The sequence below is a fragment of the Pocillopora verrucosa genome, chromosome 7 (genome assembly GCF_036669915.1).
Source record: "Pocillopora verrucosa isolate sample1 chromosome 7, ASM3666991v2, whole genome shotgun sequence".
In the NCBI taxonomy this organism is placed as follows: Eukaryota; Metazoa; Cnidaria; class Anthozoa; order Scleractinia; family Pocilloporidae; genus Pocillopora; species Pocillopora verrucosa.
This window is the reverse complement of record NC_089318.1, coordinates 23,747,419-23,770,670: the sequence shown is the minus strand read 5'-3', so window position 1 is coordinate 23,770,670 and position 23,252 is coordinate 23,747,419. Positions and strand designations below refer to the sequence as shown.

At 37.7% G+C, this 23,252-nt stretch overlaps 2 pseudogenes; both read left to right on the top strand.

Annotated features, from left to right (window-relative positions):
- Positions 1 to 71: 71 nt before the first annotated feature.
- LOC136282246 (apoptosis-resistant E3 ubiquitin protein ligase 1-like) lies at positions 72 to 12,910 on the top strand (annotated as a pseudogene).
- On the top strand, positions 12,226 to 23,150 carry LOC136276924 (protein sel-1 homolog 1-like; annotated as a pseudogene).
- Positions 23,151 to 23,252: the final 102 nt, after the last annotated feature.

Here is a 23,252-nt window from a genome sequence, read left to right as displayed (position 1 = left end):
TGTCACGCGATCGTCCTTCAACTGACCAGCACTTGCGCCCGCGAATTTGAATTTATAAATTTTGTTTGAAATCGAAACCTTCTAGACCATGCGAGGTAAAATTCATGCAGAAAATTCTGATGTATATGGATGAAGAAATAACGGGAAAGCTCTAACGTCTCTAAAGCGGCTAAGAGCTCGGCTATGCATAATATTTACCCAAGATGATGAACAAGATCGCGGTTTTGATTTTTGGTTTGGGGTTTCTGTTTTATCGCATGCAAGTTTATTTTATTGTTCGCGAAGAAAAAGCTGAATTGCATTCTTGGTTAGAGCAGCACGATCTTCTGGATTATGAGGCTAAATTGCACAAATTTGGTATGTGTGATAGTTAGTTCCTTACATTTAAGTACTGTGCAATGTAATTTGTAATTACTTCATGAGTCATAATCGAATTTCTCTAAATAACATCTCAAACATAATAATTAAGAGAACTCCCCACAGTTTACCATGATCCAGTACATGGCAAGGACTTACGATGGTAATATTAAGTATTTACAGTTAAAAATATATCTTATAGAGTTATTTATAGGTGAGGCTTTCCCCCTCTTTGTTTTTGCCTTTATCACATTCAATTCTTCTGCAACATAAATAATGAATAACTTCTGTCAGTATATGATATTGTTTGATAATTTATAGCATATAACGTAGCCTATACGATTCGAAAAAACAAGCTATAATGATAGGGTGCTGGTTGGTTTCTTAGTGGGGACATACGTAATTTCAAACTTGAAATGAGTCGCCTATTGGCGACCAGAGTTAAAATTCTGGTGACAATCAGTAAATTTTTAGTTGATTGCAATTTGGACCCTGATATCGTAATCTTTTAAAGGTATTTTTCTGTGTTGTTTATAAATGATGACATTTTTCTTTTAGGTATTCTTACTAAAGCCAAGTTTGCAATCCTTGATGCTAAAAGGTTTCTAACAAGACATGGATCATTTTGGGGAGTTTTTACATTTACATCTGAGAAGGAAAAACTAGAGCAGGCTGTACAGAAAACCAGACTTGAACTACAACTTCTGTCTTGGCTACAACAAATTCATTTGGATACCTATTACTCAAAACTTTTGTAGCAACTGGGATAAACAGTGTGGATAGATTGATAAAAAACCACAAATCTGATTTGTTGAGAAAGATTGTTACTTATGAGGATTTTAAAAAGTTTCAAGAAGCAGTTGAAAAGCAACAAGGTCACTTTGTAGATTCTCCTCCTTTGAGGGGTGTATTAATGTTGTTTTCTTTTTCTTGGTGGAGCATAAAATTTGTAGGTAAGTTTTTTTCTATGTTGCAAAAGAGAATGAATCCTCCCTTTTGTCACCTACTTATTTTGCACTGAAAATTGGCAGAACTTTTATTTGGGAGTTTTTTTTTTTGTTTATCAGGAGCATTTTTTTGTCAAAAGAGACAACTGAAATTACATCTGAAAACTATTTCTTTTTTTCCAATTCATGGTCAAGCAGTAGTAATGGTATATCAAAATGGAAATGCTACATTCTCAGCTTGTATTACTTGAGATGTTGAGTTGCAGCACACTCTAAGTCTTAGTGACAGAGAACTCATAACGATCAGAGTCCAAAGGACAAACAAATGAACATGATGGAGTAAACAGCTTACTCCTTTGGAGCTATAATTGCACCAGAGATGGCAAATCTTAGGTTTTTCCCTTTTTTATTTCTGGATTTTTTTGCAGAAACTAACTTTTGTGGATCAATGACAATCTAAGGATTTGCAAAAATTAAATCTACAAACTCTTGATGTTGATACTTCTCTGAAGAACACTGGTTTCCCCTGAGTTAGACAAGATGAATTTCCAAGAAGAGTGAACTACTCAGTTCACTTACATTACTAAGTCATAATTTGATAAGAACTTTCCTTACCATGAGACAATTACTTAAATGGTAATTTGTGCTTAGGTGTAAAAAATATTTAAAATCTTTTTTCCCCAAGGAGAGGAAAGGCCTGAACCTTTTTGTTACCATTTGGGAAACTTATTAGTTTTTTCCATATTTAACAGAACCCAAATGATTTAAGGTTGTTAGGATGGGTGACTAATAAAATGACTATATTTCCATTTATAGGTAGAGTGCTTCTTGTCATGGTTGGCAGCATAGCACTCTTGGTATGTCTCAGTGTTGTATTCTCTAGAATTAAATCCAGAAGTCAGCAACACAAGTCTAGTTTCTTTGGATATGTTCTTGGCTTAGCCCTTGAGCCTTCATTTACAAAAGTTATTTGGGAGTGGGAAGATCCCCATATTGTGGGTGAATCAATGTCATTTATCCTCAAGGTATTTGTTGAAATTGTATCATCATCATCGTTTTTTTATTTGCCTTATTTACACAATACAAAAAAATTATTTATAGCAGTCATAGCTAGAAGGCAAGGAGACCCAGGAAGCCACCGGGCTAATGAGAGAGCCCCCTCATTTACATTAATAAATAAAGTAAAGAAAAAGTACTGCAAATGTGTGCCTAGGCCAATTCAGTGATTATTTAAGTAAAAACTCTTGCATTTTTGTCTTAAAGCTAAGAAGGTTTGACAAACAAGTGACTGAAACAGGAAGAGAGTTCCAAATTTTAGGACTTTGATAGAGAATTGTAAATTGCTTGAGATTTGTACAGCACAAATGTGTTCGATAATTGCTAGCTGTTCAGGTACCATAGTTGTGAATTTGGCTATTCGTTACAAAAAGATTGAGAAGCAATGGAGGCAATAAGTTATTTCTATAATAAAAACATAAATTTGGCAATTTCAAATGTATTGATATGGAAAATAAAGGAGCAGAATGGGCTTGATAGTCTGAGTTGGTGATAGCCCACACAGCTCGCTTTTGCAAGTAATAAATTCTATTTAAGTTAGATATGTATATGGACGACCAGGCACAGTTACAATAGACGATATAAGGATAAATTAAGGTGTAGTACAAAGTGAGTTTGGTTGTAGAGGATAGGAGAAAGCGAGACCTGAATATAATACCTATTGATTTATCAATTTTTTTTTGGTAATATATTTAAAAGAGTTAGTTTAATGAGATTTATATTTCCAGTCTTGCTTTGTGGTGTCTATGACAGGCCTCCATGTTGTGAGTGTTTTTTTTTTCAATCGCAAGTAAGTTTAATGTCTTTTGTAAAGCGAGCTGGCAAGAGGTCTGTACAGAATCTGACATTAATATTATCAGTGCTAGATCACTTGTAGACCTCTCAAAAGCTGCTGTTGTGCAAGACCTTGTACTTTCATGGAGTCATGCAACTTGAAATCATTCTGTGATATAGCTGTCTAGCTACTTACTGGGTGTGTTACACATTTGTGAAGTGGTTATACTATGGTACATTATTCAATAATTCATTGCCATGTCAGACTAGCCAAGCACTTTTTTTTAATTCATATTTTGCACTTGATAAGTTTATTACTCAGAGATCAGCTGAATTAAGTAAGAAAAACTCTTATAGTAGAGGTGAAAGGAGAAAGAAGAACTACATTAGACTGGGAAATTATTACTAACTATTGCCTTGTCTGTTTTCTTTTAGTTTTACCGAATGAATGCCACTCCATATTCTGTATCAAAAGAAGATTACATCCTAGTTGAAATAATGCACAACAACAACTTCATTGTGTCATCACGGGAATATGGTGGTGAAAAATGGAGAGATGGGAATGCCATGAGAGTTTCCTTTACTGTCCGAGAGGCTGGAGCCTATAAAATATCTGTTCTGGTGAAGGGAAAACCAATCAGGGACAGTCCATTTACAAAAACATTTTTACCAGGTTCTGTATCCTTAGATAAATTAACTAAAAGGGTGTTTTTGGGCATGGGAGAAGCTGCAGCAATATGTTGATATGCTGGGCTCTGGATTGAAATGTCCAGATTCTAATGCTACAGTGGTTATTGGGTTCTGTGTGTGGAGCATGATTCTCTCTGACAGTGCCTCTGTCCACCTAAGAGGTAGTTAGATACTGTCCAGAAAATGTGACAAATTTAAGGGGTAGTCAATAGTACTCTTCCTCTTTGTTCATTGGATTCTAAATTGGTTTGCAATTGCATTTAATTTGTGATGTTACTAATTGACAGGTGTGGTTGATCCATCCAAATGCAGTATTCTAGAAGGCAGCTCACTGCTTGAGGTGCAACAAGGGATATATACTCCTCTCACTGTTAAGGCTCGTGACAAGTTTGGGAATGTCTGTCCTCTTTCAGTTCAAGATGTTCACTCCTACTGTGTGGAAATAACTGAGGTAGGAGACAGAATTGCCACTTGAGTGTAAGTACTTAAGTTACAACTCATATTTATAGGTTAGATAGATGGCATTTGTGAAAAACAGGCTTTTAGTTGGTGAATAATTTGGCAATATATACACTGTTAGAGTAGAAAGTAATTTGTTTTAGCATAGATATGAATTTTTTGATTGTATAAATGTTAGTAGCTAGTGATATAGCTGTCTAGCTACTTACTGGGTATGTTACACATTTTTGAAGTGGTTATACTGTGGTGGTGAATAATTTGGCAATATATACACTGTTAGAGTAGAAAGTAATTTGTTTTAGCATAGATATGAATTTTTTGATTGTATAAATGTTAGTAGCGTGGTGAATTTTTTAATGTGCATAAAGCTCCTAGATTTATCTCTACAAGTTGACACATGTTTATATTTTAATTGTTTTGTCAGATTGGAAGCAGTGAAAAGACAGACCCTGAACTTGTGATTCTACCAGATGGATTTGACAAGAATAATGTCCTCCACATAAAGCTGGATGATGAAGGATGTTTCAATGCAGTTGTTAAATATAATGGAGTTACACTGAATCAAGGAAAGCTTAATGTCATTTCCCTCAATCGTAAGAGCAAAATATGTGTTTGCTATCTGTTTTGTTCAGTTTGTATAGTGTTGTAATAATTTATATCACACCATCTAAGAAATAAAAACAAGGATTACCTTGCATAGTCCTGCATTCAACTTTCAGAAATTTTTAAATGATTTGTTTAATGATGGCTGGGCTGCATGGCCAGCCATAATTAGATTGTATTGCAAGACAGCCAATTTACTGCTTTTCAAGATGTGTCACAGAATTTTCTTAAAAATTTATTTGTTTAGTGTTTTGAGAATTTGTTTTATCTCCTACTTTGTCATGTGATTAAGAGTGAGTGCAGTAGTTTGAAAAGGACCAATTCTTTTTCAGTTTGAGTCCCTCTCTGATACATTTAAAATCACCTGTTTCAGTATCCCTTGCTTGTGCTTTTTTTCATTCATTTTGTAGCAATTACAAATCAAAGAATTTTACATGAGGATTATTCCACACAGACTGTATGGATTTCGAGTTCGGCCCACAACAAAGGGGTTTTGATTGTGTTTTTTATCCTCTGTGACTTACAAGTGATATTTTGATAGCAACCATTTTTGTTCTTAAGTGGAAAGGCCTTTAAAAGAGTAAATCTTCTTTCTTACAACACTTTCAGGTTGAATCAAGATCCCTCTTTTCATCTCTCCACAAAAAGTTTTTTATTACTCTGCAAAACTTCTAAATTACTTAATGTATTTGTTTCACCATATTGATATTTAGAGGAACTTTTCTTGTTTATAATTGATTATGCAAAATACAGGAAACTAAATATTTTATGTACGCACTCCTCCCTCAGATTATTCTGCATCCCCCTGACCATAGAGTAGATTATCCAGCGTTTACTGTAGACGATGGTTCGCAGCCTCCAATCACTGCGATGTGCTAAGAAAGAAATGTATTGGTGGCGACCTTCTCAAGACTTTTGTTTACGAAAATAGGTCAGTTGAATAAATGATTCAAAAGAGCTATGTTGAACTGTTAATTTAATGTTAACAACAGAGTTGAAAACATAAATTAACCATGGTAGAGTCTAAAGGCTGACTTATTGAACATCACACTAAGGGCTAACGCTCAAAACATCAGCCCTGAAACTCTTTACGGTGGTAAATTTACATTTTCAACTCATTTTGTTAACACTTAATTACCTGTTATACTCTCCCACCAGTGCAGCACCACAGTTTCTTCAGAAACTTACCCCCTTTATTTATATGTAGAACTGTTGTTGATGATGTTGTTGTAGTCACAAAGTGCGAACTGTCTGTTCAGCCGAGGAAAGCTACAAAATGTTAGTTAGGTAAGATAAGAAAACATCAAAAAATAGAAAAAAAAAAACAAAACAGTGGCAGGGAGAAAATTGACCAGGATTGCAAATGATGAGTAGTAGAGCGCTTTTCTAATGAGTGACGTAAGTTTGAAATAATCACAAAGGCCAATCAGGAGAAAGGTTTAATATCACAATTAGCCCTTGAGAACTCAAAGTAAAACAGGTAAATGGCTGAAGCGCGGGAAAACGCGGGTGACCAAATTGCGATTGGTGGCAGTTTTTTATTTGATTAGTTGAGAAGTTGGCGCAATTTTTCAAGACCAATCGTAGAACAAAGTGAAGCAAAACCAACTCAATCCCAGATTAACTGGCTCGACAGTCAATTAAAAATTTCTTTATCTGTCTATCAACAAAGACATTTTTCCCAGTTTCCTTTGAAGCTGTTGTCTAATCTTGACCAGACTTTTTCACTATGAGCACCGCTCGGCCGCTAAATAACATATATACTTTCTTACAAAAAGGTGTAGTTCTGCAAATTCTTAAACATCTCATCTCTTACTTTTCTTTCTCTTGGGTATTTTTTGCAACTTTTTGTGAATATACTTGTGGCCTGAGTTGTCAGGGCTTAAAACGAGAAAAGAGCCTCAAAAATATTTTGTCTGATACAAAGATTTGGAACAATGGTCCATTTTACAGTTGCCTGCTTGGTGGCCAAGCCTTTTTGAACAGAAATGAGGCTAAGGTTGACCTTGTTATGGTACAAACGTTGCTACTTTTCAAATGTGAATTACTCTGTTATCGTTCTAACTGGATGTTGTATCCTCCTAATGCATATACTATGCCTTGGATTCGTACAGATAAGATTTACACACTGATCGACCATGTGCTTCTTCTTTTTTTACCTACTTCATATATGAGTACATGAAGCCTGTCTGCGCTCAGTACGTCATGTAATACATGACATCCCTCCTTTTCTTGAAGAAAGAAAACAATAGTCCTTAAGACTTAATCAAAACAAAACATGCGAATCTGAAAATTGGACGGAGAGCTGGTAATAACTAATTCGCTTAATTTCAACACGAGATTCACCGGTTCTAAGCAGTCCTTGTATCAAAACAACATTTAACATTTCGAATCAAAGTTCACTGTTTCAAACGAAGTTCAACATTTTAAAACAAAGTCTTTATATCTCCCAGGGAGTCTCCTCTGTCTCTGAGGTCTTCCACCTTTTGGTGTTGCTGGTGGGCTAGGTACTGTTGCTTGATCAACTGCTGCATTCTTACTAGCAGAGGTTGTACCAGATTTGCTTCCTGCACTTGCTTGTGCTAAAGGTGTGAGATGAGTTAGGGGTCTACTGGGAGGTGTTGTAGGCACTACTGGTGTAGATCCACTCATCACTTGATTTGGTACCACGGTAATTTCAGGTGTTGTCGGTACATCGACACTGACAGGTGGTTCTTCCGGATTGTCAGGGCTCACAAACTTCTTGACATGGGATGTATTCCTTGAATACTGCGTTCCACCTGGAGTTTCCACAACAACACTGTTACCGGTCTTGCTAACCACTTGGAATGGTACTGGATTAAATGGCGTGGAAAACTTGTCTCTTTTCTCTTGCCTCACCAGGACTTGATCACCAACTTGAACTTCTGATGGTTTTGCATTCATGGATTTATCAGCTATTACTTTGGTCTTTGCTTTCACTTCGGCATCTCTATCTCGAGTTTCCAGGTCCAAGTGATGGTCGGCACGTAGCTCTGGTAGCTTTCCTCTCATCTTTCTGTTAAACAATAATTCCGCAGGGCTCTTACCGGTTGTCGCGTGATCAATACCTCGGTATTTAGTCACATATCTTCTTAGCTCCTTCACCCAGTCTAATCCTTCGGCTTGGGCAATGCGGATCCTCTTCATCAGCGATGCATTTTGTCTCTCTACCTCCCCGTTGGCTTGAGGCCATTTTGGTGTGGTCTTGGTGTGAACAATTCCATTCTGCTTACAATATTCCCGGAATTCTTCGGAGCGGAATTGTGGACCATTGTCGGACTTTATGGTCAGAGGAAGGCCATGGCGGCTGAAAATCTCTTCCAGGTTGTCAATTACTTTCTCTGTGACGGTTGACATCATGATGGCGTACTCATAATAACGACTGTAGTAGTCCACAACAACAATGATTGAGTGTCCCGAAGGAAGTGGTCCTAGGAGGTCTATAGCTAGGTCTTGCCAAGGACCTTCTGGTAATGTCGTGGATCTCAATGGCTCAGGTGGGTCTGGGCGAGATACCAGTTGACATCCGTGACAGGACTTGCAGAATTTCTCTGCTGCCTTATCCATACGAGGCCACCACACCTTACTTCTTAAATTTTGCTTTGTTCCCACAATTCCTAGGTGTCCTTCATGGGCTAAGCTGATTGCCTGAGCTCTGAGTTTGTTTGGTAACACAATACGGGTACCTCTCAAGACTAGCTGTCCAATCACGCACAGTTCTCCTGCGGCTGGTGCATAGTTTTTGCACTTCTCAAATCTGCCAGTTTTGATTGCTTCTCTCAGGACTTTTAATTCTTCATCTGTTGCAGATGCTTCTTCGACTTCTCTCGTGGTTAATGCTTGGGGAGTGGCACTGATAGCTGCGAATCGGATGTACTCTTCTGCCCCATGTGGATGACTCGTCACTTTGTCTTGCTTAAGCAGGCGGGAAAGAGGATCAGCTATATTATTCTGCCCTGGAGTATATACAATTCGGAAGTCGTAGGGTTGTAACCGTATTGTCCACCGTTCGATGCGGGCACAGGGCTTGGAACGTGGCCCGTAGATGACCTCCAACGGTTTGTGGTCAGTTACCAGATCAAATTTCATGCCATAAATGTATGCATGATACCTCTCACATGCCCAAACGAGAGCGAGGGCTTCCTTTTCGGTCTGGGAGTACTTGCGCTCACACTCTGTCAAGCTGCGGCTTGCATAGCAAATTGGCACCCATGCTTCATTTTGGTTCTGTAGTAACACAGCTCCGAGGCCGACTGGACTGGCATCAGCTATTACTTTGGTTGCTGCGCCTTTGTTAAAATATGCAAGTGTTCCTGCGTCAGCCATGCTCTGTTTCAGAATCTTAAAAGCGGTTTTCTGCTCAGGTCCAAAGTGGAATGGAACAGCCTTTCTGGTCAAGCTCCTTAGTGGCTCAGTGATAGTAGCGAAGTGAGGAATAAACCTGCTGCTATAATTGGCCAATCCCAGGAAGCTTCTTACTTCGCTGACGGTGGCAGGTTCCCTTGTTTCTTGCAAGGCTCTGATTCTTTCTTCTGTTGGGCCAATCCCTTTTTCAGAGAGAAGAATTCCCATGAAAATCACTCTGTCCACATTGAATAGGCATTTGTCAGCATTGAGAGTTAAGCCATGCTGCTTGAGGCGTTCCATTGTCTTATATAGGCGTTGGTCATGAGTTGCCTGATCCGGGCCATGTACTATGATGTCGTCAGATATATTATCGACTCCTTCTATTCCAGCTAAAGCTGTGGATATCTCATGTTGGTACTGCTCACTCGCTGAACACACGCCAAATAATAGACGTTTGTACCTGTACAAGCCTTTGTGCGTCACAAAGGTGGTGATCTGTCGTGACTCTGAATTAAGTTCCAATTGGTGGTATCCCCACTTTAAGTCTAACTTGCTAAAGACTTTGGAACCATTCATATTGTGTAGCAGTTCATCTACAGTTGGTATTGGGTATCTGCCACGTACTATGGCCTTGTTCGCTTGTCTCATATCGATGCAGAGTCGTATGTCACCATCTGCCTTTGGTATGATCACTACTGGATTTACCCATGGTGTAGGCCCGTCTACTTCCTCTATAATATCACAATTCAACAACTCTTGAACCTTCTTTTCTACCTTCTCTTGCAGATTGAAAGGAATTCGCCTCAGGGGTTGGGCTACTGGTTTCACTGTTTCGTCTATGTGCAATGTTACTTGCTTGGACTTCAACTTTCCTATCCCACTAAACACTTCAGGGAATTTTTGCTGCAGCGTCTGTTTGCCTTCAGCAATTGTGGCAATGTCAACACCTATTTTCAGCACCCCCAACCTCATTGCGGTGTCTTTGCTTAAGAGTGGTATTCCCTTTCCTTTGATAACCAGGAATTCGGTCTGGACTCTTCCTCTGCCCACTAGTACCTCACATGTGAAGCTACCTTTTACTGGGAGGGGTTTGCTGGATGCATAAGCGTACAATTTTCTGTCAACGGGAGCTGCTTGTGATTTACACTTGATCTTTTTAGCCTTCAGATCTTCCCATGTACATTCATCGATAATGTTATTGGTGGCCCCAGAATCCACCAACATTTCCAATTCTACTCCACCCACAGACAATTTGAGCATATTTGACTGACCTTTATTGGTGACCCTGAATGCATAATCGACTTGCTCCCCATCGGGTTTTTGTTCTTCTTGCACCTGATTGACTCCTGGCTTCTTTGGTTTGGTTTTGCAGACACTAGCAAAGTGACCTTTCTTTTTACATTTTTTACATGTTTGACCTCTGGCAGGGCATTTCGGATCTCCACCAAGGTGACCACTCCACCCACAACGAGGACACTGACTGTCTCTGTTCTTGCTCTCTTTGTTTCTTTGTTGATCTTTTGGTCTCCCAGGTTTTTCATAGACCCTGTGTGCTTCTGTAGTCTGTTCACTCAAGCTAAGCTGAGACATTTGGTGTTCTACACTTTCACACTGTTCTGCAAGCTCTAATGTGCGTGCGAGAGTAAGTTCATCTCTTTCTTCAAGCAATTTACGTTTGACATAATCTGACCTGCATTTGCATAAAATCGCATCTCTTATCTGATTGTCAAAGTCTGCCCCAAAATTACAGTCTTTCCCTTCTTTTCTCAGTCGGGTTACAAACTGCAAAACGGTCTCACCTGGCTGTTGTTGGAGTCGGTGAAATTTTTGACGCGCAAAAGCGGAGTTAACTTTGGGGAGAAAATAGCCATTCAGTGCTGTTACAGCGGCGGCGTAGTCCGTTGCTTCGCCGGTGTTCGCGAGAGTAGAGAAAATTTCTTGCACATCTTGTCCCGCTAAATGGAGTAGCATAGCTCTTCTTCGTTGTCTGGTTGTTGCATTTGTACCTTCAGTGATAATCAGACCTTTGCCATCGGCAAACAATTCAAAAGATGTGAACCATCGCGTCCAGCGTGGTCCTAACGTGGCAGGTTCCGAGTGACAATCGAACTTAGGAATCCCATCCTCGTCGCCAATGTTGTATCCTCCTAATGCATATACTATGCCTTGGATTCGTACAGATAAGATTTACACACTGATCGACCATGTGCTTCTTCTTTTTTTACCTACTTCATATATGAGTACATGAAGCCTGTCTGCGCTCAGTACGTCATGTAATACATGACACTGGATACTGGTCTCTATCACAATATGGTTACCTTTAATATCTCAGTCTCCAAATCAAAGGCTTGGCAACTAAATACACAACTGTAAAATGGCCTATTGTAACAAGCGAAGAGCAAATAAAAAAGGCTGTGTATATTTCGCGCATCCAAAGCTCAGATTTCCCAATTTTCGGAGTCCAGATGCTCTACCATCTGAGCTCAGGACAACATTTAGTTGAGATAGGCTGTAAGTTGGAATCATATGGGAACGGATTCCAGCATGCTGCTCGCATCAGTGTCGTCGAAATCCTTTTTGGAGATGTCAAGTAAAGTGGTAACATACTTATAGATTGGCTTTTTAAACAGTTCTTATCAGCAGAAGTCAATTTTTTTTGTCAATCCTTAGTTGGAGGAGTTGAAACCAGGTGGAGCTCAGATACTAGTCACAGAATCAAACAAGAAAGAATATCTGGACTTATCGGCTCAATATCGTCTTGCGACCTCTGTTAAACAGGAGATTGAAGCTTTGTGGAAGGTGTGATTAAAAAGGACTCTGCGCTTCGTCATTAAGTATTTTTTCAGGATACCCATGGTCTGTCAGTCCACTCCATTCTCTGCGTGGTATTTTCAATAGTCGTTTGTGCACCCACTTTGCTTAGGGTCTCTCCTCTTCCTTGGGCAGGAAGAAGGAGGGAATCTGGGAAGGAGGTTGATTATGCAAATTCCAGAGGCTAAAAGAAGAAAGAAAAATATCAACTGGGGGACATCTTTCAGTGATTTTACATCAATTTTATGTTCTTAGTTCTGATAAAGTCAGACATTAACGGCAGACAATAAGGAGAGCTGATATTAAGTTGATAGTGAGGAAGTGTTAATGAAGGTGTGTCGCCAAACAATGGTAACACAAATTAAGGACTGCATTTCTCGCAGAGGTCAAACATTTATCTCAACATGGTCTTCCTGAAACCATGGATGATAAATATGATTCTGGCACAGGGGCAGCTGCTTGGTCAGCAAGAGTAGATGGTAAGGAAAATAAGAAAGAAACATCGCAGCAAAGTAATAGAAAGAAATCTTAGACAAGAAAAGGGTGAGCAAAAAAGAAATTGATTGAACGTGAGGGAATAGAGGATTGGTCTGACAATGATGATTATTACGATGATGTTGATGAGCTGTATGATGACGATGTGGATGATGATATGGAGGATGATGAAACTATGGATGATGATGTTTTGAGTGAGAAAGGTTTAAATGATGAAGAAACTGATAGTATTGATTCATGGAAAATGACAGAGAAGCCTTTGGATGAATCAGAAGATTTTGATGATGAGTATGATGATGATAAACTTAAAGAACAAGAAGATTTGCAGGAGGAGATCAAACAGCTCAAAGGTAGATATGAAAACTCTGCTTTATTTTCTGGTATGTTTAAGTTAATGTAATTGTTTGCTTAGGACTTCTCTCAGGTTGTATTTTTGTCCTAAGTTTGTCACATGCTAAGCTTTATTTTATAGTACAATCTAACCTGTTTTAAGCAACACCATATTAAATGGTCACCCTGTATTAGGTAGTCAGTTTTTTAAGTCTCTGATTTGTTTTCCTTTATTACTGTAATGTCAACCTCTGTTAAGTGGCTACCTCCATCGAGAGGTTGTGGTTACCTTTAACTAAGTCCTAATGGCCCGTTTGTATTGTCCTCCAGCTCTATTGAACTGTAATGTAACCCAGTAACTCCTAGAAATGGTTAACTTCAGCCTATAATCTCCATACATTGTCCAGCAAACTGGTAACAAGAATACCCAAACTTATCAAGTTGACAGAAGTTGTTGTCTTGATCCAACACCAAATTGTCGTAACCAATTAACAAGGAAATATGTAACAGCAAGTGGGGAGAATTAACAATCAGATCTTGGAAAGTTAAAGGGTTAAGCAGAACCACTCAAATAAAACTAAGAAAAATCCTTCAAGTCAAATTATTTCCATGTTTTCTCTCATGAAAACCATGTTAGTACTTTGAGTTCAAATGTCTTCTACACATGGCAGATTATCTTTCTTCTTAGGATTGTAAGGACAAAAATGAGTTTTTGATTGCATTTCACGGCCACTACAGTAAAATGTGGATCCTTAATGTTGTGGTGAAACTGTATTAACTCTTTCCACCCTAACATCAAAATGCATTTTCTCCTTACTGTTTTCGATACAATTTTTAAGGTGCCGATGAGGAAAATATGTTTATCAATCAAGAAAATATTTAGTTGGTGATTGTTTCCTTTATTCTCATGACCTTCATGTGTGATACAGGGGTTATACTGTTGGGAGAAATTAGATGCTTGTCACTCTCAGGTGTGTAAGGGTTAAGTGGTCACCCTGCCTTTGGCTGTACATGACCACCTAATACAGGTTTGACTGTAATTCACAGTATGTTTAATTTTATCATGCTTGTTATAATTACTTATGTTTTCTGAAGGATGGACACAGGAGAAAAACAATTTATTTTGCCAACATTTACATCTATGTTATCAACAGTTTCCAGGGTTGAAATAAAGTTACCTCACTGTAATGTAATTGGAAATGGTTCCAGTCTGACTCGTATGATCTTAACACATTGTGTGTTTTCCTTCCTTAGAACAAAACCAAGAAATAAAGAAAGAAAATCAAGAACTCAAAGGTTAGATTTTGCCTACAAATGTGGTTATTCATACTGCGGTGTGTATTTTCTCATTCAATTATGCTCAGGTCAAGTAAAAGAGTTGAGGGTAATGTGTGATCAAAATTGGTCAATGTGTAATAGCAACAAAACCATTTTAATGACCTATTACTCTGATGAAGTAACATTGTCAGTGTCTTGAAACCAGGTGACCACATCCTTTTATAAAGGCTAGGAAATTTGAAACATAGCACCTTCAATTAACCCTTTCACTCTCAGCATCTCACTAATGATTTTCCTTAGTGAGTACTATACAGTTGTTATAATGTGAATAATGAGAATTTGGTATTGAATCTGGTAATAATCCCCTAAATGATATTTGTCTTTATTCTTATCACTTTGCTTCTTGATACTGAAATTGAAATTGTGAGGAGAAATTCTGTTTTGGTCACTCATGGGAGGTAAAGGGTTAAAAGTCACTACAGAGTAGGAAAAAAATCACATTATATAATTATAGTACATGATCATTGTACCTGATGTTGGTCAACAGCTATTCAACTTTACTTCTTGTTCTATATTCCAAGTGCAATTCCAGTAAATAAAAACAGTTTTATGAAAATAGAAGTTTTTGTTATGTTTGCTTGATTAGAAGAGGTTGGCCACTTGCTTTACCAAGATGCCACAGCACTCCTAAACCAAACAAAACCAAACTACAAGAAGTATGTATGAACTGGACATTTATGTGTTGTCGATTTTAGTAATGTGTCTCTATGAACTTATACTCACCATTTATTGTTACAGAGCATATAGCTTACTGGAAGAAGCTGCCTTTCTTCACAACTTTACCAAGGCTCAAGAACTGGTTGCTCTATCCTATCTGGTTTGTATATACATCCTTTTATTAAAATACAATTGTGAAGTGGACTTTTGATGATAACTTGAAAGTAATCAGGCATCCTGTTATCAGTATATTTGAAACAGAATTTTGGGAATAGAAAACTTGGTATAACCACTTCTTTATATTACATTTTATTCTACACAAGTCAGAAACACATTATTCCTATACATGATTTGTTTTGGACAGTTTGGTGATCATCTTCCTCGCAACATTTCCAAAGCAGTGCTGATGTTGACAGACCTTGCCAACAAAGGCTCAGCTGTTGGCCAACAGGTAATGGCAATAAATTCCTGTATTCATTCAGTCCACTCCTTCATTGCTAGGGAACAGTGTGCATGTTGTAGTTCAATTTTTCCTTAATTGATTTTTTTAAGGAGAAAAGGATAATGAAAATCAAATTGGTTCAGAATGATTTAAACTAAGAAAAACTTATATGCTAACCACAACATATACATGTGGTGTGGTATGAAATTTTAAAATTGATTTGATTTGTTGCAGACTCTAGGATTCTTGTATGCTACTGGTATTGGTGTCAACTCTAGCCAGGCCAAGGCTCTTGTTTACTATATGTTTAGTGCATTAGGAGGAGACTTCAAAGCTCAAATGGCTCTGGTAAGATCTTTTGCCAACATTCTTCATAGACTCCTCTCTTTAAAGTTTATTATTATTATTATTATAATTATTATTATTGTTATTATTTTGGTATTTCCTTGTGTTTTACCCTCTTAATAGGATAATAGCACAAAGAAGACACAATAACAAGGGGATTGGAAACAACAAGTTTTGTTCACTTGCTTCCCACCTCAGGGGCCATTGTTTGATCTTTAAATCATTTGGATAGTTCTTGTTCTTACTCCAAGCATATTTTTCCAGGTCTTCTCGGTTTCCTCCTAATTAAAACAAATACTCCAAATTTCAGGTTGACAAGGAAGCAGCTCATAAGAAAATATGTTAGGTCACTTATAGTGACCAGAAATTTAAGAGTTTTTCTTTTTGCTATATTATTTTGTTGTAGGGTTATCGTTATTGGGCAGGGATAGGAGTAGCTGCTAATTGTGAGTCTGCACTGACTTATTACCGTAGAGTGTCCAACAAAGGTATGTTATGTAGACAAACTATATACTTAGGTCCTATTTAACCCTTGACTCCCAGATGGGATTATGTTGTACATTAAGTTTTCTTAGCAATTTCAATACAGTGTTGGTGGACATGCTTGTAGCTATCATTCAGAGGGTAATTTCTATAAATATAACACAGGAAAATTGATGCCATCTAGAAGGTGAATATCCCATCAGATCACTGTAGTTTAAGTTCTGTTGTAACCACAAGGCAGCTACCGTGTGTTCATGTAGGAAGTTTTTTTATAGTTGCAGAGGATGTCTCCCGTAACTGGTGGAGCTGCCACTCAAAGAATACGGCTTATAGATGAAGAAGAACAGGTGAATTGCATGCAGAATATGTTTTACTGCCCACTTAGAAACAGTTCTTGTTTATGGTTGATTTGGTTTTGTATTTGTGTGGGGCAGAGTTGTTGGCAATGAAGAAAGTAGCTCAAATAAGTGATTCTTAGAGAAAGACGTTTTTCGCCTTGTCACAAGTGTGGGTCAGAGGAAAAATTCTGAGTCCCCATGAGGAATCAAACCTCAGACCTTTGGATTCCATGCTCCAATGCTCTACCACTGAGCCACAGAGACTCTATGGCTAGTTCAAGATCTATTAGAAAGTTCATATGACACACATCCTGCATCATGCTAGGATCAACAAAGTCAATAGTGATTTTTAGTTGCTATGTTTCACTCCCTCATGATGACAGGAAAACTAAGACAATGACAGACTGAGACAAATCCCTAAAACACTGAGGTAACTCACTCAATTTATATTTGTGTTCTAAGGGTGGAAGCAGCTCAGTGCTAGATGAAGACCTCATTCAGTATTACCAGTTTCTTGCTGATAAAGGGGATGTACAGGCTCAGGTATGTTTCACTTGGACTCTCCTGCCAGAAAGCAGGTTTTTCATAAAGAATTATAGTAGAAAGAGTACAGTGTAATGTTTAAGAGGAAAATTCTTAATCTTTGAAGCAAAATAGCACAGGTTGCCCAAGGTTAGGGATATTTCTAATCAGCATTAATGTAACGATTCATTGTATGTATTCAAAGCTTTGTTCTATTTCTGCCCTTTGAGACAAATCAATGTCTCTCTTGGCTGATTTTCACCACACACAAACATTGCCTTATGGTGATACATGCAGTTGTGTTGGCATGCTGATAAGAAGGCTCTAAATATCTGCAAGTCTGGTATTCCACATTTCAGTAGCTACTTGCACCTTGGTGCACGAAGGCCAGGCATTTGTTCTGATTCAATAATTATTTCAGGAACAATAGAGTAGTAAAGATGTTTTTGACATATTTACATTTTCTGTATTTAAAAAAACATTTCTGTAGGTTGGCCTTGGTCAGTTACATTACCAAGGAGGGCGTGGAGTTGAAATGGATCATGCAGTAAGACTCTTCTTTATTATTTTTCTCTGAAATGTGGCATTTCGTTTTGGACTTAAAGTTACTTATTATGAAACCCTTTTGGTGAATTAACCAAAAAATGTTTTTTACCTTCAGAGAGCCTTCAGATACCTCCAGCAAGCTGCTGATGCAGGAAATTCAAATGCCATGGCCTACTTGGGAAAGGTATACAGTCATGCAGTTAATATCAGTTATTGTGATCTCAATGTACACAATGTCATAACCTTATCTTTGTTTTTATGCACCTATGATACACTCTCCATGAGAATTAAAGAGGCAAGTAGGCAAATTTTTACTGGAATATGATACACCATTTATTGTACTGTAATAAGGTAAGTTGTGGAAGTTAAGCAGGAGTGTGAATCAATCTAAGTCCCTCATGCCTTGTGAAACTCAAACCAGTTGTAAGTTTTTAGTTGCATGGTTTATTGCTGAGGGAACCTGATTTTTCATATGCGACTATCACTGTGCACACTTCTAGTATTAACGTTGGCCAAAATAACCTGTGTGGAGATGATTACCGTAGTGGACAATATACCCATAACTGGTTAGCATCTTATCTAAGGAGAGCTCAATGCTAATGGAAGTTTCATTTTCTACTTGCAGCAAATGTAGATGTAAATCACCAAATCACTTGTATTTTTCAGATGTATTCAGAGGGAAGTACTGCTGTCAAGCAAGACAACGAGACAGCTTTCCAGTGGTTCAAAAAAGCTGCAGATGCTGTAAGTGAATAATACCTGAAAGGTGATGTGTTTGTGAGGCTTCCAGATCTCTACAAATGAGAACTTTCTTATTCTTGTTTCCTTTTGTTATGGCTGCAGGGTAATGCTATTGGCCAAAGTGGCTTGGGTTTGATGTACATGTTTGGGAAAGGGGTGAAGAAGGTGAGTTAACTAAGATTGTCACTTTTTTGTTGAGTCCATAGAGCAAGAAGTAGGAGTGTGTCTGAATAAAAGTTTCTGTCAATGCATATCAGCCAATTTTGAGATTAATGATCAGAAGCTTGCCTTTGCATTAAATTTAACAGGACTATGAGAAAGCCTTCCAATACTTCAAACTGGCTGCTGAGCAAGGTTGGGTTGATGGACATCTCCAAATGGGAACACTGTATTACCGTAAGTTCTTTCCTAAAGTTGGTTCCTTTTTTTGTGTTGCTGAAATCTAACTGTGTTATCCTTAAAATATTTGGTTGGGAATACTGGTACTCATCGCTGGCTTCCCTAAAAGCTTGCCACCCTAATGTAATGAGTCAAACTATCTGTCTCTCACTCCAACTGGGTTATTGTTCATTGCAGATGGACTTGGTGTGAGGCGCGACTATAAGATGGCCATCAAGTTCTTTAATTTAGCATCACAGACTGGTAAGGGATGCTCTTGACTATCCCCAACAACTTAAGCACATTATTACAATTACAGTTATCTGATGTGATAATCTAGCTGACAATAGTCCTGAATAGTACCAATCACAACCAACAAATGCTACTCGAGTCTTACAGCCAATCGCATTGTAATAAAACTGACCAATCAGTTTTCACAAAACAGATTTACTTTATTCAACTATGGAGTAACTCTTCACTTGAATCTGATGATGACTTCTAACTAGATTATCAAAGATTTATTAATAGAAATGGATGTTAGTCTTTTTTTGACTACCTCTGTGCCCTCTCAAGGACAATCACACTACACAAGTGAATTTCACTCCTTGGTCTAAAATGTACTGAATTAAAAAAAAAAGTATATGAAAAGATTGCCCTGTTATAACAGTTAATAAAAATCAATCCTTTAATTGACTAGAATGATATTTAATCAACCAAATTCTGAGGAGTACTTTTATGGAGCAACGTATCTCACAGCTGACACTGTTAACCCTTTAACTCCCAAGATCTGAATGTTAATTCTCCCCTCTTGCTGCTACACATTTCCTTGTGAATTACTTATAAGAATTTGGTCTAAGATCAAGATAACAACTTTTACCTGATAAGTTTGAATATTCTCATCAGCTGTTTGTTGGATAATGTGATGATATTAGAGGGAGAAGTTTCGTGTTGATCACTTCTGAGAGTTGAAAGGTTAATTAGTTCAGTGAGCATGAAGAATCAGTTTTGGAGGCTTGATAAGTCATAGAATTTATGTCACTAAATGTACTATTTTAGGTCATGTCCTGGCATTTTACAATCTTGCTGTCATGCACGCATCTGGAACAGGAGTCTTGAGATCTTGTAACACTGCAACAGAGGTAGGTTTTCAGTTAAAGTGTGGAAAGATTAAGGAGTCTATAGAAAACAATGGAATATGATTGTTTGAAATGAACCCATGTCTTAATTACATTTCTATTGTGAACAGAAATTGCTTTCCTAGTCCTGTTTTGTTGTATGAAATTGTTGTGAAGCAAAAGCTATGGTTTGCTGGAGAGAATATTGTATATAACTGTTGGTTACCAGTCATTTTTCCAGTTTAAGGCAAATGTTTAGGTAATTTATATTTACACCCCAGGAGATGATAACTAAGCCATGCTAAGTATGCTGGTAAAAACGAATGGCTCTTCAAGTAAATCAAAACATTTATACACCAGATATATCATACCTGCCCCTTTCCTCCTTAGGACCAAGTTATGTTTGTTGTAGACTGCCATATACACTGAGTTTTGGTGAAGGACATAATTAATTACATTGTTCTGGGTGTGGGTTATCTTTTCCCAAACAGCTTTTCAAGAATGTTGCAGAGCGCGGACGGATAGCACAGATGTTAATGGAAGCACACGAGGCATACCGAGCTGGTAATATAGATACTGCCTTGCTGAAGTATGCTTTGCTCGCAGAACTGGGATATGAAGTTGCACAAAGCAATGTAGCGTACATTCTTGATCATGGTAAGTTTTTTGTTTTGTAATCCACCATGTTGTGTAGAGTATGGAAGTCAGCACTGTGGATATCATTATGAAAAGACACATTTAAGCTCTGAAACAGCAGTCTACTATAACAGACTGGCTTCTCTATAATAACAAAATTCATAGCCAGTGTTAAATCTTGGCTACATACACTGTTCACTGAGGGTCCTGCTTCCATTTGCGGTTTCTGAGTAGTGCTTAATGGTAGAGGTAGGGTATCAAATTTAATGCCCTATTTTCTTTAATACTCAAGGCTCTAAGAAAAAGTCTGGAAGAGGAAAGAATTAAGGGAATTGATATTCAAAGGAAGGATAGTCTAAATAGAGTTAGTCCTTATGAGATCCCTCTACCATTTTGAACACATGGTTCTGGTTAAAGTTTGGTATTCCCTATCATGGCACTATCACCATTAACATTTGGATTTTGTGAAAATCTGAAAGCATGGTGTGTCTAGATACTAGACAATTGATTTGGGAAACCTCATGTAGTGGACAGATAGTAATTGCTTGTATTTGCGACAGGTTTGACTTCAGTGATACTTGAGAATGAAACATTTCCCTGAGCCCTGCTGTACTGGACAAGAGCAGCCTCTCAAGGTAAATTAGATTAACTTGGAAGGAATCATTACAATTTTAATTGTAAAGCATCAAAATGCTTGATCAAAGCAGTAGTGGCAGTATTCAAAGGACATGGAAGCACATGAGATTGAGATATGATATCCATTTGTGTGATGGAAGTTATATTTTAGTCAAATTATTTCCCAGGTTGATATTTTGACAGCTGTTTGCCAAAATGACTGCAAAACAGGCCTTGTGATTGTATGTTTGTTGCTTAATACTTATGTGTGCAAAATGCACACTTTAGAGCAACTTTTGAGGCTGTTAATTTGACAAAACACACTCCACAGTGGTTTGAGGTATTGTTCAACAGTACATTTTAAAACTTCATTTTTTGGTGGTTGAGTAAAAAAATGAATGTACTTCTTTCAGTATTAGCCCTAACTTACTAGGAAGTGATTGAGAAGAAGTAAAACCTTGAAGTGAAGCCTTAGAAGTGATTGACATGTGAATTTTCCTCACAATATCAAAACATTAGCAAGGAGTTACAGAGAGTAAATAAACCTGTCTGCTGATGGGTGATGTCTTGATGTAACAACAAATTCTCTTAAATGATTAAGGAGAAAATGAATAGAAGTTTAAAAAGACAACTACACATTAGATCTTAGCACTGTAATTACAGGTAGTTGACTGTTATTTTTTCTTCATTGTCATTGAAAGGAAACACTGCAGCAAGAGTGAAAGTTGGTGATTATCATTACTATGGATATGGAACAGATATTGACTATGAAACAGCGGCATTCCATTACAGACTGGCTTCTGAACAGCAACATAACGCGCAGGCAATGTTTAATCTGGGCTACATGCACGAGAGAGGACTGGGTATGAGACAGGTAAAGCAATGTTATTTCTGGTGGAACACTTAAAAGTGAAATTAAATTTGAATGCAGGTCATGGAAGGTTGTAGAGAATGATTCTTCCCAGAGCAGAAGAGCAAGAAATACCCTGATTTAATGATGGTTACATAAGTTTGAAACCCATCTCTTAAGCATACAGCTGAAGTTCATGAGAAGCATCCAAAATTCTTGTAACTTTGCAAGTTTGGGTTTGAATCCAAAATCTTCAAAACTTGAGACAAACAAGCTTCCGGTTTGTTAAAAGTTATGCTCTCCCTGAAGTTAATTTAAACCCACCGTACAATGAAATTCAGACAACTTTATGTTACTCACTACTTGAAATTTAAAGGTTGAAAAGGTATGTAACTAAAGGGTCTAAGTTATTTGTTAAATATCAATGACTTGTGTCATTTTTTTCTGTCAGGACATTCATCTTGCCAAAAGGTTTTATGACATGGCAGCTCAGACCAGCCCTGATGCCCAGGCTCCTGTCTCTCTTGCTCTGCTGAAGCTAGGCGTGTTTTTTACTTGGGAGTGGATTCAAGAGGTATCAGAGGAAATTGCCTCTTAAAGCTTTAAATTCACCTCCCACATCTGTTTTCAGAATTTCGCCTTTTCACGTAGAGAAATTTTTTTCTACAAAGTTACCGGCATTGATAGCTTTCACAAAGCTTCTCCCAGATACTTTGAAAAATAGATTAAACAGAATTGAGAGATGTAAAATGTACATACATCGTTCAAAAGATCACAGAATAGCCCTAGAAGTAGAAAATGGACGGAATGTCGAGAGGAAAATAGGATAATTAAAGTGGACTCAAATTTCCGCTTTTGTTTCCCATGACAATCGTCAAGCGTTGTTCCCCTGCTATATTGCTTGTCTCCTCTGACCGAGAGAGCCTGGCACAGCCAACCATTATTACGAAGAGGTTGTGATTGACTGGGCCAGACTAATCTTTGAGATATTCAAATTAACGTCTCTCTTTATAGTTTTCCCTTTTTATCGTTTGTTTTTCAGAATTACGGATCATTGAACTTGTCAAAGTTTACCAACTTTGCTGGCGATGACTGGGATATTTATGCAATGACAGGACTTGCCCTCCTGTTTGGAATTCTTCTTCTACTTCGAAGGAGACAATAAACATCTTTTGTAGAATTTGTACAGTAACGGTAGCTTGTATGACTTTGCAAAAAATTTTTGATTTTAAGCATAATAAAATGTTCCGGTTTCTTGTGGTTGGGTGATTTTTTACATTTGGGGTTTCTATTTGCTGTAAAGGGCTAAGCTAAGGATGGAAAAGATTTACATCGACGAAAAACTGAGATTTCAGA